The sequence below is a fragment of the Prenolepis imparis genome, unplaced genomic scaffold (assembly GCF_030444845.1).
Source record: "Prenolepis imparis isolate NDT839.2.m4 unplaced genomic scaffold, iyPreImpa1.0 SCAF_12, whole genome shotgun sequence".
NCBI classification, from domain to species: domain Eukaryota; kingdom Metazoa; phylum Arthropoda; class Insecta; order Hymenoptera; family Formicidae; genus Prenolepis; species Prenolepis imparis.
In genome coordinates, this window is record NW_028141170.1 from 14,430,459 (window position 1) to 14,448,873 (window position 18,415).

The 18,415-nt window shown below is 40.3% G+C and overlaps 1 pseudogene; it reads right to left on the reverse strand.

Moving 5' to 3' along the window:
* Positions 1-731: 731 nt before the first annotated feature.
* Positions 732-9,160, reverse strand: LOC145943405 (uncharacterized; annotated as a pseudogene).
* Between the last annotated feature and the right edge of the window lie 9,255 nt (positions 9,161-18,415).

Below are 18,415 nucleotides of genomic sequence, written 5' to 3' on the forward strand. Positions count from 1 at the left end.
GTCACTACTGTTTTGCCGTCACTGTTCGTGTAGGGAGTTTCTTCTCCGTCGATATACTTTAGATATGCGATTTGACACACGAGACAATGGTGGTGTGGGTCGCGAGTTTGTGTCAATCTGTTCAAATTACACACGGAACACGTTATCCCAGTGGGCAACTCACCGATTATGAGGTGGTGCTTTACTGAAATTACCCAATTAGACTTTTCGCTTTTGCTTAATTTGAAGTAACAACGTATGCACAACGCGGCGTCCGTACCTAGATGAATGTACCCTGTGGCACATTGACAATAAATCGTCTCCACAGTCTCGATTGTCTCGTATTCCTCCTCAAAGGGTGGAATAATATGGTTGGAAAAACTACGCGGACACATGAGTAATATATTGTTTAAACAATTAAAGCGTGTTAATATTGGAAAGTATCCGTTCTCTTACTCTAGCACGAAAAGCGAAACCGGCTAAAGAATTTGGAAAGAGAAATCGCTCCTTTGTCTTTTTTTTTATGACTGACCCTTTTTTTCTATCGGACCCGAGTTTCACTTTTATGACTGACCCCTTTTTTTTCTATCATGACCCGAGTTTCACTTTTATGACTCTGTAGCTACGTACTATTTTAGTTTGGTTTGCCCGTTGAAGAAGTTGTTCATTTACAGTTAAAATAGAACGTTATTGTTACTTTTAAGTGACCGAAGGATCATAAGTTGACGAAAGATATTTCTTCTACTTACTTTTTAGTCGAGCTTGTAGTTGGTGGGTGGCAGTTCCACGATGTTTTGGAGTGGCTTCTCGTATTGCTCGTGCAAGGCTTCAGCTCTGCGTTGGAGGTAACCGGATTTGCGGGGGTCGTTTTCTGGGATGTCGACTGGCGGGGGCTCAGGTTTTTCGATGTCGATTTGCGATAATTTCGCGGGCCACTCTCTTAATAGCACGTGTTTGGTGAATAATGCCTCGTAGTCAGGATCGTTGTAATAATCTGTGCCAATAATAGCTGAATATTCGTTTGGTTTTGCCGGGTGGTAATAACGCGCGACTATTCGACGAAGCTGATTCTTCCTTCCTGCACGGCGTGTCTTAGGCATTATAAATCATATAGAACATTCTGGAGACTGCGCTACTTTCACAATAAGTCGACGTGCGGCGGTCCTCACTGTCGGTTATTGTTTCGGTATATGACTGTGAGCGGGTTGTCCTCTCGAAACAGTCATTACAGGTTCCAGAATTTAATAGAAGAAATGAATTGTTTAGCAACGATGAGCGGTTCGTCCTCTCTAAATCGCAGCCTAGAATTCAATCGATAATAGGTTATTTAATAAGTAAGTAATTTATACGACACGTGCACGCTGGAGAAACAACTGAATTTAGAGATTTTGAGAATAAATATAAGATGTAGAACTAGAAAAGCGTGAGGTTAAAGATGAGGATTGTATTTTCAAATAAATATTAGAATTGTTAATATAAAACACACAATTTATTTAAAGTTAACACTAGACGCACTTAATACAAAAAAATCAAATCTTAGAGTTAGAGCTTATTATTAGATTTAGAATTAGAGTTAGAATTTGAACTAGGATTTAGAGTTAGAGAGCGTTCGGAGTAGAACTGCTCTGGTTGGAGTCGCGATTAGAACTGACTAAGTTTGGGACTGATCTGAGGTCCTTCGTTTCGGCGGCTCGGAGTTGCGGCGGCCCATGGTGGGGGACGCTTGCCGTAGTGGGAACGCTCGCCGTGGTGGGAAAGTTCCTAGGCGCTACGCAGCGCCACGTTTAGGCACTAGGCGGAGTTAGGCATCATGGCCGTCGCTGGCGCGCTTTTCAAACAGCGTTAGGGGACTTAGAATTATTTGTATGAGAAACATAAGAAAATGAAAAATGTTTAGCGGCCGGACGTGACAATGAATACTTATCATATGATATCGAACGTGAATTCCTCGAATAATAAATTTTACTTTGGCAAAGATGACGCGAAAATTACGATTCCCGAGGGATCGTACGAGCTGCAAGCGATACATGAGTTTTTGAAACATGCAATTTCACGAAAACGTCCGCGACACGCTGTTCGTGACGATGATAAAAAACACGCTGACACCACGCATATTCGGACGAATGACGACGGTGATTTTGAAGATGGAGAATATCCGATAGTGCTCCGCGCTAATTATAATACGATGAGGATCGAGATCAAATGCGCCTACAGAGTGAATTTTAGCAAGCCTAACAACATTGGATCGCTGCTGGGATTCTCGAACCGTATACTGCACCCACGAAAATGGTACAAGTCGGACATGTCGATTAATATTATCAACGTGAACATTATCCGCGTAGAATGTAATGTGACCGCGGACGCGTACAGCAACGGCAAACTCGTACATATGATACATGAATTTTCACCGAGGGTACCACCAGGATATAAGATATCAGAAACACCGGCGCACATCATTTACCTGCCGATCATCGTGCGGAGCATTACGGATTTAACGTTACGCTTTGTCGACCAGGACAGACGATTGCTCGATTTTCGAGGAGAAGAGATCACCATTAGATTGCACGTACGACGACGACAGCGATAACGTACGTGTGCGGCGTATGAGATGCTCGTGTTGAACGGATCGAAAGATACGAGAGATAACACAATCTTTACGGAGCCAGCGACAACAACAACAACGTCGGCATTCACTAATATCCAATCATCCGATTGCACTAAGAAAAAGAAACTGAACGCATCAAACGTTGCGTTTTTACAATCTTTGGGATTCGCGGTGCGAAACATATGAACAATGACCGACATCCTCAACATTGGAGACGAGCCAATCTTCGACGATCGCATCGTCAAGATCGAGACTCACACGTACAACTTGTTCGCTAACACAACATTCGGACACAGTGATGAGATAAGAATACCCATACAACAACAAGATCTGTATACGTTGCCGTATGAAAGTTTCCTATACATCGAGGGAAAACTAAAGATAAATAAACCAGCCGAAGGATCTGCTGTGATACTGGGAAATAATTGTGTCGCATTCATGTTCGATGAGATTCGATACGAACTCGATGGCGTGGAGATTGATCGCAACAGAAACGTGGGAATAACAAGTTTGCTCAAAAACTATGTAATGATATCATCCGATAGAAGCGTGATTATGAGAACCGCCGGCTGGACTGATCCGACTACTGCGAATGGAAACTTCAATTTTTGCGTACCGCTCTACATGTTATTGGGATTTTGTGAGGATTACAGACGAGTGGTGAATAACGCTCGTCATGAGTTAATCTTAATACGATCGCGCAACGACAACAATTGTCTGGTTGGAGATTCGATGCTGGAGCCTGTGATCAACATATTCAAGATACAATGGCGAATGCCACATGTGTTGTTGAGCGAGATTAAGAAGCTGTCGATGCTGCGCGCTCTGGAAAGCGGACATTACCTCAGCATGGGTTTTCGCTCGTGGGATCTGTATGAATATCCGCTATTGCAGCGTACAACCAAGCATTTATGGGCCATTAAGACAGCGACTCAGCTGGAGAAGCCACGATATGTTATCTTCGCTCTGCAGACAGGTCGGAAAAACATCATGTCTGAGGATATGAGCCGATTCGACGATTGCAAGATGACCAATGTGAAACTCTATCTGAACTCGGAATGTTATCCGTACGACGATATGAATCTGGATTTCGATAAAAACAGATGGTCGATTCTGTACGATACGTATGCGCGTTTCTGCAAGAACTATTATGGATACGAGTATCTCGAGCCGAGTCTCACCGTCTCAATGTTTCTACGTAACGGTCCGTTCGTGATCATCGATTGTTCTCGACAAAACGAATCGGTCGAGAGCGCAACCGTGAATGTGAGATTAGAATTCGAGTGTAAGGAGAATGTGCCGATGAATACCACTGCGTACTGTCTCATCATACACGATCGCGTGATCCAGTACAACCCGTTGACCAACGTTGTGCGCAAAATCACCTAAACGCACCAACAATTTAGAGAGAGGGGGAAGCATAGCAGAATATAAATCAAAGTTTTATGAGATGGTTGTCATTCTTCTTTCTAACTGATGCATCGAAGAGAGAGATCTCGTCATGCCCGTACCAACGTTTGTGGATCTACAGGGGTTTATCCTCAATAAACAATTCATTGTAAAGGAAGCGGCAATCCTGAGAAGAGGATTTAGTTTGTCACATTATTTTTTCGCATGTCCTGTACCATGGGGCGTGCTCATAAAATCTGAGAGACACCATGCCTCATGGTTGACTCGAAATCATCATGGATTACAATGGAAAGATGGAAACGTTCCATATAGCATGGCTCAGCGTTTGATTACAACAGCTATCGTTGGTGGACCACATGAAGAAGAAGAAGAAGAATCCTTTCTCGTATATGTAAAAGGACTTGAAAAGCGAGAATAGTTAGCCGATATATTGGATGACGCGGGAAACGGTTTCATTATTGAGACCTTGGATGCTGATTACGACGATATCGAGTCTCTAAATAATCTAGATGTTAAAAACACTATGCGATGTGGAAAACATGTTAAGAATTGCGCATTACAAAATGTATTCAAAATATTTAACTGGTGGTCGCAACGCCAGAAAGAATTGCAAGATTTGGAAAAATAAAATATTTAAACATTAATGTGTTTTATCTCTTATTCCCCTTCCCCAATCCTTTCCTCACGAATCGGTTCTAAAAATTCTTTTTATCCGAGCGCCGTTTCCTCTTCTCCTAAATTTCATAGCGCCAATAGTATTCTAGAATCTCCCACCACATTTACCCCACTACTTTTAAAAATAAGCGTCATGTACAACACTCGATTAATTTCTTTATACGATCAATGTTGCGTTAACCGTTCGTGCTGGTGGTTCACTTTTAATCTGGAAATATGTACTACGCTGAAGAAGCAGCGGCTCCGGCAGACATGTGAATAATTACATACCGTATTGTAATGAAACTCCATCGTTTGAGAACAAATGCGACAAGTAAGATTAACTTTTTCTATTTTTCTATTTTTATGTCTTTATATTTTTACAAATTGTATTATTTTTCAAACTAATTTCATTTTTACAGCATTTCGTTGGAGCCTCGTGCAGTTCGTACACTAGGTAGACGATATGCATTGACAGCTACGGAATTTAAATTCCTTGAAATTGGTATCAAAGTGAATCCACCGAGTTACGTGGAAATCGCCATAGGAGATCATCGAGGAAAGGAACTGATACTATCTCTCGAAGCGTGGAAGGGACTCTACGAGCAACTTCACAATATTCAGAATCTGCTTCGAAATGATTCTAAAGATGCCTATAGTTTTATAAGCGTTGGACCGTTAACAGTGCGAGTTCGTACGATTAACGACGCCAAGTTAATAAGTCTTGAATCTTCAAATGTATGCATGATGATGATCGAATCGACGTTACATCGTATGTTCGATCTCGGTCCATGCATTGATGTAACTTTTGACCGATTGGTTAAAATTACCAATACAGTCGATATCAAGTTTACGCAATTTTCAAATATCGCGTCCAATGTAACGAATCCTAAAGAAGTATCAAATGTAATACGCGCTAGCGACGCCTTCAACAAGCATCAGCTCATTGATTGCGAGCTAACAGCTTTAGTTTTTAGTCCATAATATGTAAGAAAAATATATTTAAAAGAAGAATAAAGAGTTTTTAAGTCTAAATTATGATGTAATTTCTTTGCATGCATTTCCATTCTCCATCTTTCTCCCACCCGTAAGCAGTCCCAGCTCTCAAACGTATAGCTCCCAATAGTTGCTTGGTCCTTGCGGGGGATGACGTCATGCGGGGAAGGGGGAACGTGACGCTAGAGTCTGAGAGACTAGGGACTGCGAGGCTAGGGACTGCGAGGCTAGGGATCGCGAGAGATAGCGCTTACGAGAGAAAGAGAGAGCGCGAGGCGCACGCGAGCGAGATATTGCAAGAGAGGCGTATATGCATGAGAGAGAGAGATGTTGCGAGAGATGATGAAGCGAAGAAGAGCGCGAGGTGTTCGCGATAGAGAATTTTTAATAATATTTTAATAATATTAATATATAATTATTTTATAATAATATTAATATATAATAATTCTTTTATAATATTCTTAATATAGATGGAAAGAGGAATTATTCTAAAATAAACTATATATTTTTTAATATTTAAAATAATTTTGATTCTTAAAATGAGTATGTTTAATATTGATAATTGTGTATGTTATTAAAATTAAAAATTTAAAATATATATATAATAAAAAATATATGATTATTAATAATATGATTTAAAATATATATATGTAGCGGCGCGATGGTGGCAGCGGTGGGGGCAGCCGGGTAGGGCTTCTTTTACAACAAATTATATATTAAATATATTATTATTTACATATTAATATTTTAATTTATTAAAAGAAAGACACATACCAATTCCAATCTTCATCCTCTGGATATAGCTCCTCCCCAAACATTGGTCTCAAGTTGAAGCGATCCTCATAATCGAAATAATTATTGTTTTGTTCGGGGAGGTCACCCCACAACCAATCATGAAGTTCACGATCCACCCGCCGCCAGTACCTCACATCTCTCCTTCTTTCTACATTCACAAAACCATCAATTTGAACGTCAGACATCATAAAGCTCTGGAAAAAATATTAATATCATTAATAATTAGTAAAAACATCATAAGAAAATTAAATTAAAAAACAAAAATTAAATAAATTAAAATAAAAAAATTAATATATATGTATATAATAATAAGCCTTACCGACATTGCGAAGAGGCAGAATATGGCCCTTACAACACATTCAATGAATCGTCTTCCTTCAAACTCCTCTCGAAATATATATATGGTGTCCCCAGGAAGGGGGCATTCCGGAATAGCCCCGTAATTAGAGATTCAAAGAAGCGTCGCCCAAATATCTCTCCAATAAATTCCATTTTTTAAAAACTGTTTTACACTTTTTTTCACGCTCTGACACGTTGACTGTTCGAGACTTTATGACGAACGTTGCTGAGATAGACCCGCTCTCCATAAACTTCAACCTCCATTCCTCTCAAAATTATCGCAATTCTTCCTTAAAAATATTAAGGAAGATGTTTCGCTCTTGTTTACGACCGATTTTCTGCGAGGGTACAAAACTGCCGAACGTTGGCGCCGATACGTTGCATTCTTCCTTAAAAAATATTAAGAAAAATGTTTCGCTCTCGTTTACGACCGATTTTCTGCGAGGGTACAAAACTGCCGAACGTTGGCGCCGATACATTGCATTCTTCCTTAAAAAATATTAAGGAAGATGTTTCGCTCTCGTTTACGACCGATTTTCCGCGAGGATACAAAGCTGCCGAACGTCAACGCTTTTACATTTGCACCTATAAATAACGTTTGACATGTTCGTCGCAGCGTCGGCCTTAAAATCTTCATTCCTTTCCATAATATCCTAATGATTTTATGGACATTTAATGGATATTTTGTCCATAAAATGAAAAAAAAAACATAGTTTTATGGATTCTAGAACGCTCCGTTGACAAGTTCGAGCAGCCGGACATCGGCGCTTCCGTAATAAAATTATATTAACGAGGGTACAAAATTGTCAATCATCGGCGCTTGTTCTATACCTTTTTGGGAAAATGTCTAAGAACCCTCATAAAAAAGTCGTAAAGATACCATCTACAAATGCACTCAGAAACTCCCTCTCCTTTGTCGAAACATCCCCTCCACCCGCGTGACGTCAGCCTTCGCACCATCGAGATACCCCCGCCCCGCGTGACATCATACCCCTCGCCCCGGAGAACCCCCCGCGCCCCGCACCCTCCTCAGAGGACCTGAGTTAGAACCGGCATAGTATCTCTACTTGCGAGTACTGAGAGACAAAGATTTGTTTAATCTGCCTGATCCTATTATGCACTATATATATTTTATCACTGAAAATATCACAGTTTATATCACACTATTCGACACGTTATAACACGTTGTAACTGTCGAGTTATACTGCTTACACGTACGCAGTACGGCGCGACAATGAGTTCCCGCGCAAATATATATATATATATACATATTTCAATAATTATAATTGAATAAATTAATGAAATCATACAAGAATCATCTGTTCCTTTTTCTATATTTGTGTTTTTGTACTTCCTTATTTATGTTTGTATACTTTCTTTATTTATGTTTGTGTATTTTTTCTCAGAATTAACATCTGTAATTCATAAACGGTGTTTTATTATTAAAATATTTTCTCTACTTCAATCTATTATTATTTTTATATTATTATATTGTACTTACCTTTTGATGCATCTTTTGTAATTTTCGATGTTTTCTCTTGGTGGTTTCTGCAGACATGGAATGCTTGTTTGGAAATTTTGGAATCTGAGATTAGTACCATTTCATCTGACAATTCATCATCATCGTTACTCGTTTCATCATGAACTTTAGCGGCTCTAATTTTTCTCAATTTTTAAAAATTTTCTTCTATATCAGTGCCAGAGTTAATGTCGAATAATTCATCGGCATCTTTTAACTTTTTTCTTGCGACTGCGTAGTTTTCTAAAAAATATATATATATAATTTTTTTAAAATTAAATTTAGTAAATAATAATTTAATAAACATTAAATTTAATAAACCATATTTTTTTATATTTTTACAAAAAGCAACATATACAGTGGCGGCCAGCTACTTAATCTTAATTACAATTTTAACTTAAAGATTGAAATTTATTAAATGTGAGACACATTTATTCTTTAAGAGCCGGTTGTTCCAACTTCTTGGTAAGTTTTATCCGACAGGTAGCATATCATTTTTAGAACTTATGAAAAGAGACGAAAATATGCTACCTGTCGAGTAAAACTTACCAAGAAGTTGGAATAATCGACCCTAAACAAGGGATCTTAAGTAGCAGGCCGCATATTTATTGCAAAAGAATAACATATTTCAGATATAAGAAAAAAATATAACATTGCTTACGAAATGTTCCATATATTTTCCGAATGGGATGCTCCAACCAAGTACTTTCTGGCTCCTCCCTCAATTTTACTGCTTTATCATATCGCTTGTTGTTTGTAAAATTTGGCCAAAAAGCTCTCTTTAAGTCTCCACTTAATCAATTATTTGGTATAACTTGTATTCCATCTTCGAATTCCACGATTGCATAAAATTTACTAGTCATTCTGTGTGTCAATGAATATAATTTATTTATTCGCTGTGTATTAATGGGAAAATGCGTATTTAGCATTTTCGTATGGTAATTTGACATATTTTTTAATCACATTTTTTAATGGCCATGATTTCAAATCTGATAATGATTTCACGGAATAAAAGCAACTGATGCAACCCAAGCAACGATGAGCAAGGTATATTAAAGAAATCTTCCTTTTCCAAAAGTTTATATCCAATAATAACAGGAATATTTCGTTTTTTGCAATGAGCCATGTTTTCAATACATACTATAGCACCGCAATTTAAACCACAACAATTATCTGCATATGAGCCAATTTTAAATGTTATTTCGTTGACATATTTGAAAATTTTATATTGTGGATTATTGCAGTCGAGTAAAAGTGGACCATCGTTATGTAATGATATTAAACTTGGATGTATCAGAATAGAATCTGACAAATTAGTCAATGTACTTGATGTATTTAAATTAATTTCTTTTTCAATACATCTTCGTATCACTTGTTCGTACCACTTGGAAAAAGGTTTTTCTGCTTTTCTGATATACTTTTTCAACACTTGCATGTAGTTCTCAAACTTAAACGCACTAAAGTTGTCAAGTGGTCCAAATTTTTTTACATCGTCAACAAGATGTACGAAACTATGAATATTCTCTGAGCCAAGAGGCTCGTTTGGCTGTTGCAAAAGTGAGCGAGGGCGCTAAAATTTTAGCAGATCTTTTCTATCGCCTCTACCTGTCCAGAAGGGTTCAGATTACACCGGCCCTTAATTTAACAGCTAAAAATACGGTGGATGCTATTCCGGCAGACGAATTTTTATTCGGGGTCTCATTTGGTGAGGAGATAAAGAAAGCTTCAGCCATGGTTAAATCCTCCCGAGACATTGTCAAGGCTGCACCGACAGTTTTCAAGAAAATTCAGCAGCCGATAAAACAAGCGACACGGCTGGGTCCGTCCAGGCAGTGAAACGCCAGAGCCCCTGCTCGGACCTTCAGGTCAGCGACATCGAAACGGGCAGGGGCATCGAGCTACAACCGCCGAACGCCACACCGTCCCAGATCCCACTCGAGGAGGAGGTAATAGGTGACGAGGTAAGGATCGCCGGTAGACTCTCTTTGTTCTTCCCTGAGTGAAGACGCATTTCTTCGGATCCAAGGATTCTGCAGGCCATTGCTGGTTACAGGCTCCCATTTGTGCACCATCCCCTCAGGAGATTGAACCTCTGCCGGGACGTAGGACCGTCGAGGCTATCCTGCCCTGCTTCAAGGACTGGCTTGACAGGGCACATGGGGGTGTATCTTACCGAATGACCCAGGTGCTCATCGGGCATGGCTGCTTTGGGGAGTACCTGGGTCGAATTAGGAATAGAGGACGACAAAATGCCACCACTGTGACCACCTAAGGGATGATGCCCAACATACCCTTGCAGATTGCTCTGCATGGTTAGATGAAAGGACGGACCTTACAGCCGCAGTGAGGGCTGACCTCAGTTTGCCCACTGTGGTCTCAGCCATAGTGGGCTCGGAGGAGAGATGGAGTGCGTTCTCCTCCTACTGCGAGAGAGTTCTCCAACAGAAGGAGGAGGCGGGGGGAGAGAGAGCGGACGGGAAGAAACACCCGCCACAACGTTCTTTCTCCTGGGGCCCGGGAGGAGAAGGACGACCCCTCCTGGCTGCCTGGGCGAGAAAATCGCCGTGGTGGGGGCCGGGGGAGGGTCATTCCCCACACTCCAGATAATACTGGGGTGAGATGAGGTCGCCGGGGGGGGACTCGGGACACATAAGTCCTGAACTCCTCCCCCGGCGGCCTCTCGGGAATTGGGGGGTGGGCGGCTGGCCCTCGCTTCGGCGGGGTGCACTCGCTCTAGCCCCCAAACGGGCAACCTCCTCGGTTGCGGCCGAATCCTAACCCCCTTCGGGGCGGAAGGAGTCGCAATCAGGGAGGCCGGGGGAGTCGCGTTTCCCGGGCATCCGGGCTTCGGCCTGGTCGCCCGAGGCGCGCGACTCCCCCCACGGACGGAGATGCAGCGAGTGGTGCCCTCACACCGGGAGTCGTATGGCACCGGGGTGGGGGCACCACCGCTGTGGAGAGGGCCCTTCTCCTTCTGAGGAGGGTCCTCTGGTGAGGGCCTCCGGGGCTGAATGCCGATTTCGACCACCTTCTGGAGGTCGGAGGAAGCACCAGCCCTGGAAGCGGGGGGCCCCGGCTCGAGCGGGAATACTCGAGCCGTGACCCTGCCCCCCAAGCTCTTTGGGAGGGCGCGACGTGAGGCTGGTGTCACCTTGCGTCGCAACCGCGAAGTCCGCAAGCTGGCGGAGGGGAGAGCCACTCCGTGGCTCTCCCCCGAGATGGAAAGGCGGGGGGGCGGCGAGTCGGCATGGGATACCAGCATCCTCGCCGCCCCCTACCTAACGCCCGGGAAGGACACCCGCTGTGTTTTAGTGCGGTCCCCTTCTGTGCCCCATCACAGGGAAGAACACGGTTCTCCCTGGGATGAGGAGAAGGAATCCCACATAACCCTTGCTCTCTACCCAGGGGGCAAGGATACCTCATGGAGGTTTCCACAGCGTCAAAAAAAAGGAGATATAACCTTCTCCTCGTCTATCGCTCAAGGAGGAGCAGATTTGTACTCAGGAAGTGGCCAGGCTTCTAAAGATAGGGGCAATCGAGCGGGCGGTGAGCTGTAGGGATCAATTTCGTCATATTTTGTGATCTGGAAATCTTCGGGGGGTTGGAGATTTATTCTGAATTTGAAGGGCCTTAACAACTATATTTACGCCCCTCATTTCAAAATGGAGAATTGGAAAACAATAGATCGCCTGCTTTCCCCGGGGGACTACCTTGCGTCAATTGATTTGGAGGACGCGTATCTGCTTGTTCCAATACATCAGGAACACAGGAAGTATCTCCGTTTTCGGTTCCAGGATCAAATTTACCAATTTACGGTCCTGCCGTTTGGTCTCGCGTCAGCCCCTTATATTTTTACGAAAATTCTCAAGCCGGTTCTCTCTTCTCTTAGAGAGAGAGGTTTCCTCTCGGTTGTTCATTTGGATGATTTCTTGCTCATCGCGCCTTCGTCTCATTGTTGTAAAAAGAACGTCACTGCAACGATTAACCTTCTCCAATCTTTAGGTTTTCTCATCAACAAGAGTAAGAGCAATCTTGTTCCATCAAGATCCTGTCGTTTCTTGGGCCTCATCTTCGAGTCGGAAGCATTTGCAGTGTCAATTCCAGCCGAGAAGAGAAGGATTCTTTTGGAGAGAACAATCTCCCTGTTGTCACTGCGGATGTGCAGCATTAGATTTCTTGCGAGTTATATCGGCTCTTTAATCGCTGTTTGCCCAGCTGTGCAATATGGGCTTTTGCACACTAAATCGTTAGAGAGAGAGAAATACTTGGCGCTCAGGGCAGCAGAAGAGAACTTCGAAGCTCAGATGTCGCTTCCAGATTCTATTAGGGAAGATCTTTTATGGTGGGAATCTGTTTTTTCGGACACATCTCAGTGGAATTGTATTAGATCAGGTTCTTTTAAGCTTGAAATTTTCACGGACGCCTCTTTATCAGGCTGGGGAGCTGTTTATGGCAATAATCGAACATATGGATTTTGGTCGCCAGAGGACAAGCAGAAGCATATTAATTACCTAGAACTCCTAGCTGTTTTCCATGCCTTGAGGTGTTTCGCATCGGAACTGAAAGATTGTGAGATCCTTTTGAGAGTAGATAATTCTACAGCCTTATCTTTACATTAATCGCATGGGTTCCATTAGATTTCCTCACCTATCTAATTTGGCACATAAAATCTGGGATTGGTGCACAGATCGGAACATTTTTATATACGCGGCCTACATCCCCTCCGCTCAAAACTTCGAAGCAGACGCAGAATCTAGGGTCATCTCGGAGGAAACCGAATGAACCCTAGAAGGGAGCTACTTTCGCAGAACAGAACTCCACTTTGGGCACGCACTTTGATATAGACCTATTTGCTTCATCCATCAATTCGAAATGCCCGTACTTTGTTTCTTGGGTTCCGGATCCGTTAACGTACGCGGTTGACGCGTTCTCATTAGATTGGGGTAATCTACGATTTTATGCCTTTCCCCCTTTTATCTTAATCCTAAGGGTGCTACGTTAAATTATTATGGATAAGGCAGAGAGGGTGGTGGTCGTTCCTTGGTGGCCTGCCCAGCCGTGGTTCCCTCTATTTAATAGTATGATTATTGGTAGCCCGATCATATTTAAACCATATTGACATGCTCACATCTCCCTTCAGGGATTACCATCCGGTATGGAGCAAAATTTCCCTGGCAGCCGCGAGATTGTCAGCCAGGCCTTCTTGAAAAGAGGAACACTGCTTTCAGCGTTGGATGCAACGATAGCTTCACTGTCGAAAGCTACAATTGCCCAATACACTAAACCTCTTAGGTTGTGGTGGACTTTCTGCGTACGAAATCACATCGAGTGTTTCTCTCCCCCAGTTTCTCGCGTACTTGAGTTCTTAGCGGAATCTCTATCAATATCTGCATCCTCATCCTCGGGATCACCCCGTATACGTTTCCGGGAGATTGGGATTGTCGTCAAGGGGGTTGTTGATAAACAACCTCGGACTTTCGTTTGTTTTCCGGCACCATTTTTAGTCTTGGTCTAGCTGTCATACCGTTTTGACGTTACGAGACCTCAGACTACTTTCCCAATATTAATTGTACTTCTTCTATTTGTATCTCAAAGGGTTATCACTCCATTAAACACCAATCTGTTCACAATCGTGTCTTGATTTATTTCGCGCGCGAGTGAGAGATGTCACGTCCGGCCGCTAAACATTTTTCATTTTCTTATGTTTCTCATACAAATAATTCTAAGTCCCCTAACGCTGTTTGAAAAGCGCGCCAGCAACGGCCATGATGCCTAACTCCGCCTAGTACCTAAACGTGGCGCTGCGTAGCGCCTAGGAACTTTCCCACCACGGTGAGCGTTCCCACTACGGCAAGCGTCCCCCACCATGGGCCGCCGCAACTCCGAGCCGCCGAAACGAAGGACCTCAGATCAGTCCCAAACTTAGTCAGTTCTAATCGCGACTCCAACCAGAGCAGTTCTACTCCGAACGCTCTCTAACTCTAAATCCTAGTTCAAATTCTAATTCTAATTCTAAATCTAATAATAAGCTCTAACTCTAAGATTTGATTTTTTGTATTAAGTGCGTCTAGTGTTAACTTTAAATAAATTGTGTGTTTTATATGAACAATTCTAATATTTATTTGAAAATACAACCTCATCTTTAACCTCACGCGTTTCTAGTTCTACATCTTATATTTATTCTCAAAATCTCTAAATTCAGTTGCTTCTCCAGCGTGCACGTGTCGTATAATTACTTATTAAATAAACTATTATCGATTGAATTCTAGGCTGCGATTTAGAGAGGACGAACCGCTCATCGTTGCTAAACAATTCATTTCTTCTATTAAATTCTGGAACCTGTAATGACTGTTTCGAGAGGACAACCCGCTCACAGTCATATACCGAAACAATAACCGACAGTGAGGACCGCCGCACGTCGACTTATTGTAAAAGTAACGCAGTCTCCAGAATGTTCTATATGATTTATAATGCCTAAGACACGCCGTGCAGGAAGGAAGAATCAGCTTCGTCGAATAGTCGCGCGTTATTACCACCCGGCAAAACCAAACGAATATTCAGCTATTATTGGCACAGATTATTACAACGATCCTGACTACGAGGCATTATTCACCAAACACGTGCTATTAAGAGAGTGGCCCGCGAAATTATCGCAAATCGACATCAAAAAACCTGAGCCCCCGCCAGTCGACATCCCAGAAAACGACCCCCGCAAATCCGGTTACCTCCAACGCAGAGCTGAAGCCTTGCACGAGCAATATGAGAAGCCACTCCAAAACATCGTGGAACTGCCACCCACCAACTACAAGCTCGACTAAAAGGTAAGTAAAAGAAATATCTCTCGTCAACTTATGATCCTTCGGTTTCACTTAAAAGTAACAATAACGTTCTACTTTAACTGTAAATGAACAACTTTTTCAACGGGCAAACCAAACTAAAATAGTACGTAGCTACAGAGTCATAAAAGTGAAACTCGGGTCATGATAAAAAAAAAAGGGTCAGTCATAAAAGTGAAACTCGGGTCCGATAGAAAAAAGGGTCAGTCATAAAAAAAAAAGACAAAGGAGCGATTTCTCTTTCCAAATTCTTTGGCCGGTTTCGTTTTTCGTGCTAGAGTAAGAGAACGGATATTTTCCAATATTAACACGCTTTAATTGTTTAAACAATATATTACTCATGTGTCCGCGTAGTTTTTCCAACTATATTATTCCACCCTTTGAGGAGGAATACGAGACAATCGAGACTGTCGAGACGATTTATTGTTAACGTGCCACAGGGTACATTCATCTAGGTACGGACGCCGCGTTGTGCATACGTTGTTACTTCAAATTAAGCACAAGCGAAAAGTCTAATTGGGTAATTTCAGTAAAGCACCTCCTCATAATCGGTGAGTTGCCCACTGGAATAACGTGTTCCGTGTGTAATTTGAACAGATTGACACAAACTCGCGATCCACACCACCATTGTCTCGTGTGTCAAATCGCATATCTAAAGTATCTCGACGGAGAAGAAACTCCCTACACGAACAGTGACGGCAATACAGTAGTGACCGTTTTCCACGCGATTAACAATTCGTTCGACAGGTACCCAGAATACCTCTAACTAAACAACGCAAATTCGTGTTTCCTATTCACTCTTGTATCTATCCGTTCTGGACGCGTGACCATATATTCGGATAGCCTCCGTCGCGGGCAATCCCCGGAAGTAAATCTCCGAAAAGCGATGTTGTCTTGCGCAATAGTCCGAGTACGTTGTTCGTGAAAATATATTCCGCGAATTATACCCTGCGACTCCGCGCGGACGTAACAGAGAGTGCTTGTGTGAGTAAGATATCTCGGGAGGATTGCCAGAGGCGTCCGGAGGACGCAACAATATGTTGAAATATAATATTGGTAAAATGATAATTATATATACAGGGTGGGCCACGCATACACACACAACATTTTTCATCCAAAATATCTTTGTTATTTTGAGAGCTTACAAAAACATTGTAATTACAAAAATTGTGTGGCATTTTGAGGTTATTAAATTGTTAGAGTGGAATAATCGAAAAATGAATTATTTATTTTATGTTTCATTTTAACATATTTTGACAAAAGATGAATATAAAATTATTATACTAATTTTTTCATTATCTTACTTTAATAATTTTTTGCATAGATTAATAAGATAAATCAATTGTATGTGTGATGCAAGAAAAATGTATTCTTGTGATTAATGAAATTGCAATTTGCAATGTGCGACTGTATACTCTTTTTAATAACTTTTTTAAATTGTTTTTTTGTACCAATTGATTTTTTTCATTATTCTATGCAAAAAACTATTAAAATAAGATTATTGAAGAATGAGTATATTATAAGATTTTTCATATTTTTTGTCAAAATGTATCAAAATAAACATAAAATATCTCGCAAACCATTCATTTTTTAATTATTCTACTCTAACAATTTTTTACGCCAAATATTATGAGAAATCGATCTATGTAAGAAAATTATGGTGCTTTCATTTAAAATAGTAAACAAAATAAAATATGCAGTGTCCCATTTTAAAGAATTCACTCAAATATCTCAGAAACACTGCGTTAAATCGAAAAATGTTTCAGACAAAAGTTTTGTGACTTCGAGGAGGACATAAAATGGTACCATTGGTTTGACCTTGGGTGGCGTTGTCAAAGTCAGGGCAAGGTCACTTTAAATATTTTAAACACGCGGAACATTCTATTTTTTATTACATATTCTCGTAGCTTTTACCTCGTGAGTTTTCCAAACCACTATAATAAAATATTTTTTCATTAAGTACTTTTCGAATTATAAGGCTTGAAGGTAATTTTTTGACTTAAAATGTAAAATATCTTGTAAAGTATTCAGTTTTTGGTAATCTTACCTTAATATTTTATGCACGGAATAATGAGACCAATCAATTGGTGTTAAGAAAACATATATAGGTGCTTGGAAGAAAAAGTATGCAGCTGCATGTTGCAAATTACATATTTTTTAAAAAACAATTGTCTGTTTTCTTTACACCAATTAATTGGTCTCATTATTTTGTGCATAAAAGTATTAGGGTAAGATTACTTTGAATATTGAATATTTTACATTTTATATTAAAAAATTGTGAACTTCATGCCTTATAACTCGAAAAGTACTTAAAAGAAAAATACTTTATTATAGTATTTTGGAAACTTCTCGAAATAGGGTGTCTATTACTGTTAAAAAATATGGGTTTCCACATTTAAGAAATTAAAGGTGACTTCCACGTGACTTTCAAACGACGATCCAAGATCAAACTAATAACAACATCTTATGTCCCCCTCAAAGTTAAAAAACTATAATCTAAAACATTTTTCGATTTAACGCAATGTTTTATACTTATAAATATATAAAATGAATACACATATAAAATAATAATTAAGAATTTAAAGGCTCCTTTATATTAAATATAAATTGAGAATTAAATAGGCTATATAGGAGCCGTACGCGGATTTCGGTGCGTTGATTCCAACGAAATTTTAATTTTTCGTTGGAATTAAATACTTGTGCACGGGGCACGAATTTTTGCTTGGTACGTTGCCAAGACTTTTTCCGGAATAATTTCGACTCGAGATTTTAAATTTCGATTTTTCAATCCACTTTACTTTTATGTCTTTGTTTTATCCCATCTGTATATGTATATATATATGTATGTAGAGAATTTTTCTTAATTTTACAGAATATTTTTCTTATTCCGTAAATCAAATTGATAATATGATTGATAATATGAGGTTCTTTTGTACAAATGTCTGTAACATATGTATATGAGAATGAGAATTTCACATAAAAATACACACACATACATATACATATGCCTTTGATACATTATCAGTATAACATAAATATACATAGAATGTGTCATACGGATATGAAATGATATATTATTAACTCTAGGCTCTAAAATCACATATAATATAAACTTAAATATTTACCATTATATTTTTAACTGATTTGAAAACATTAATATTTTTATACATATTTATTATTTAAATCAATTCAAAAATGTGGTTATAAACATTTAGATTTAATGTAATTTTAAAAGTTTATGTATTTGTCATAAGTATAATTTCATGTCTGTACAGAGCATTT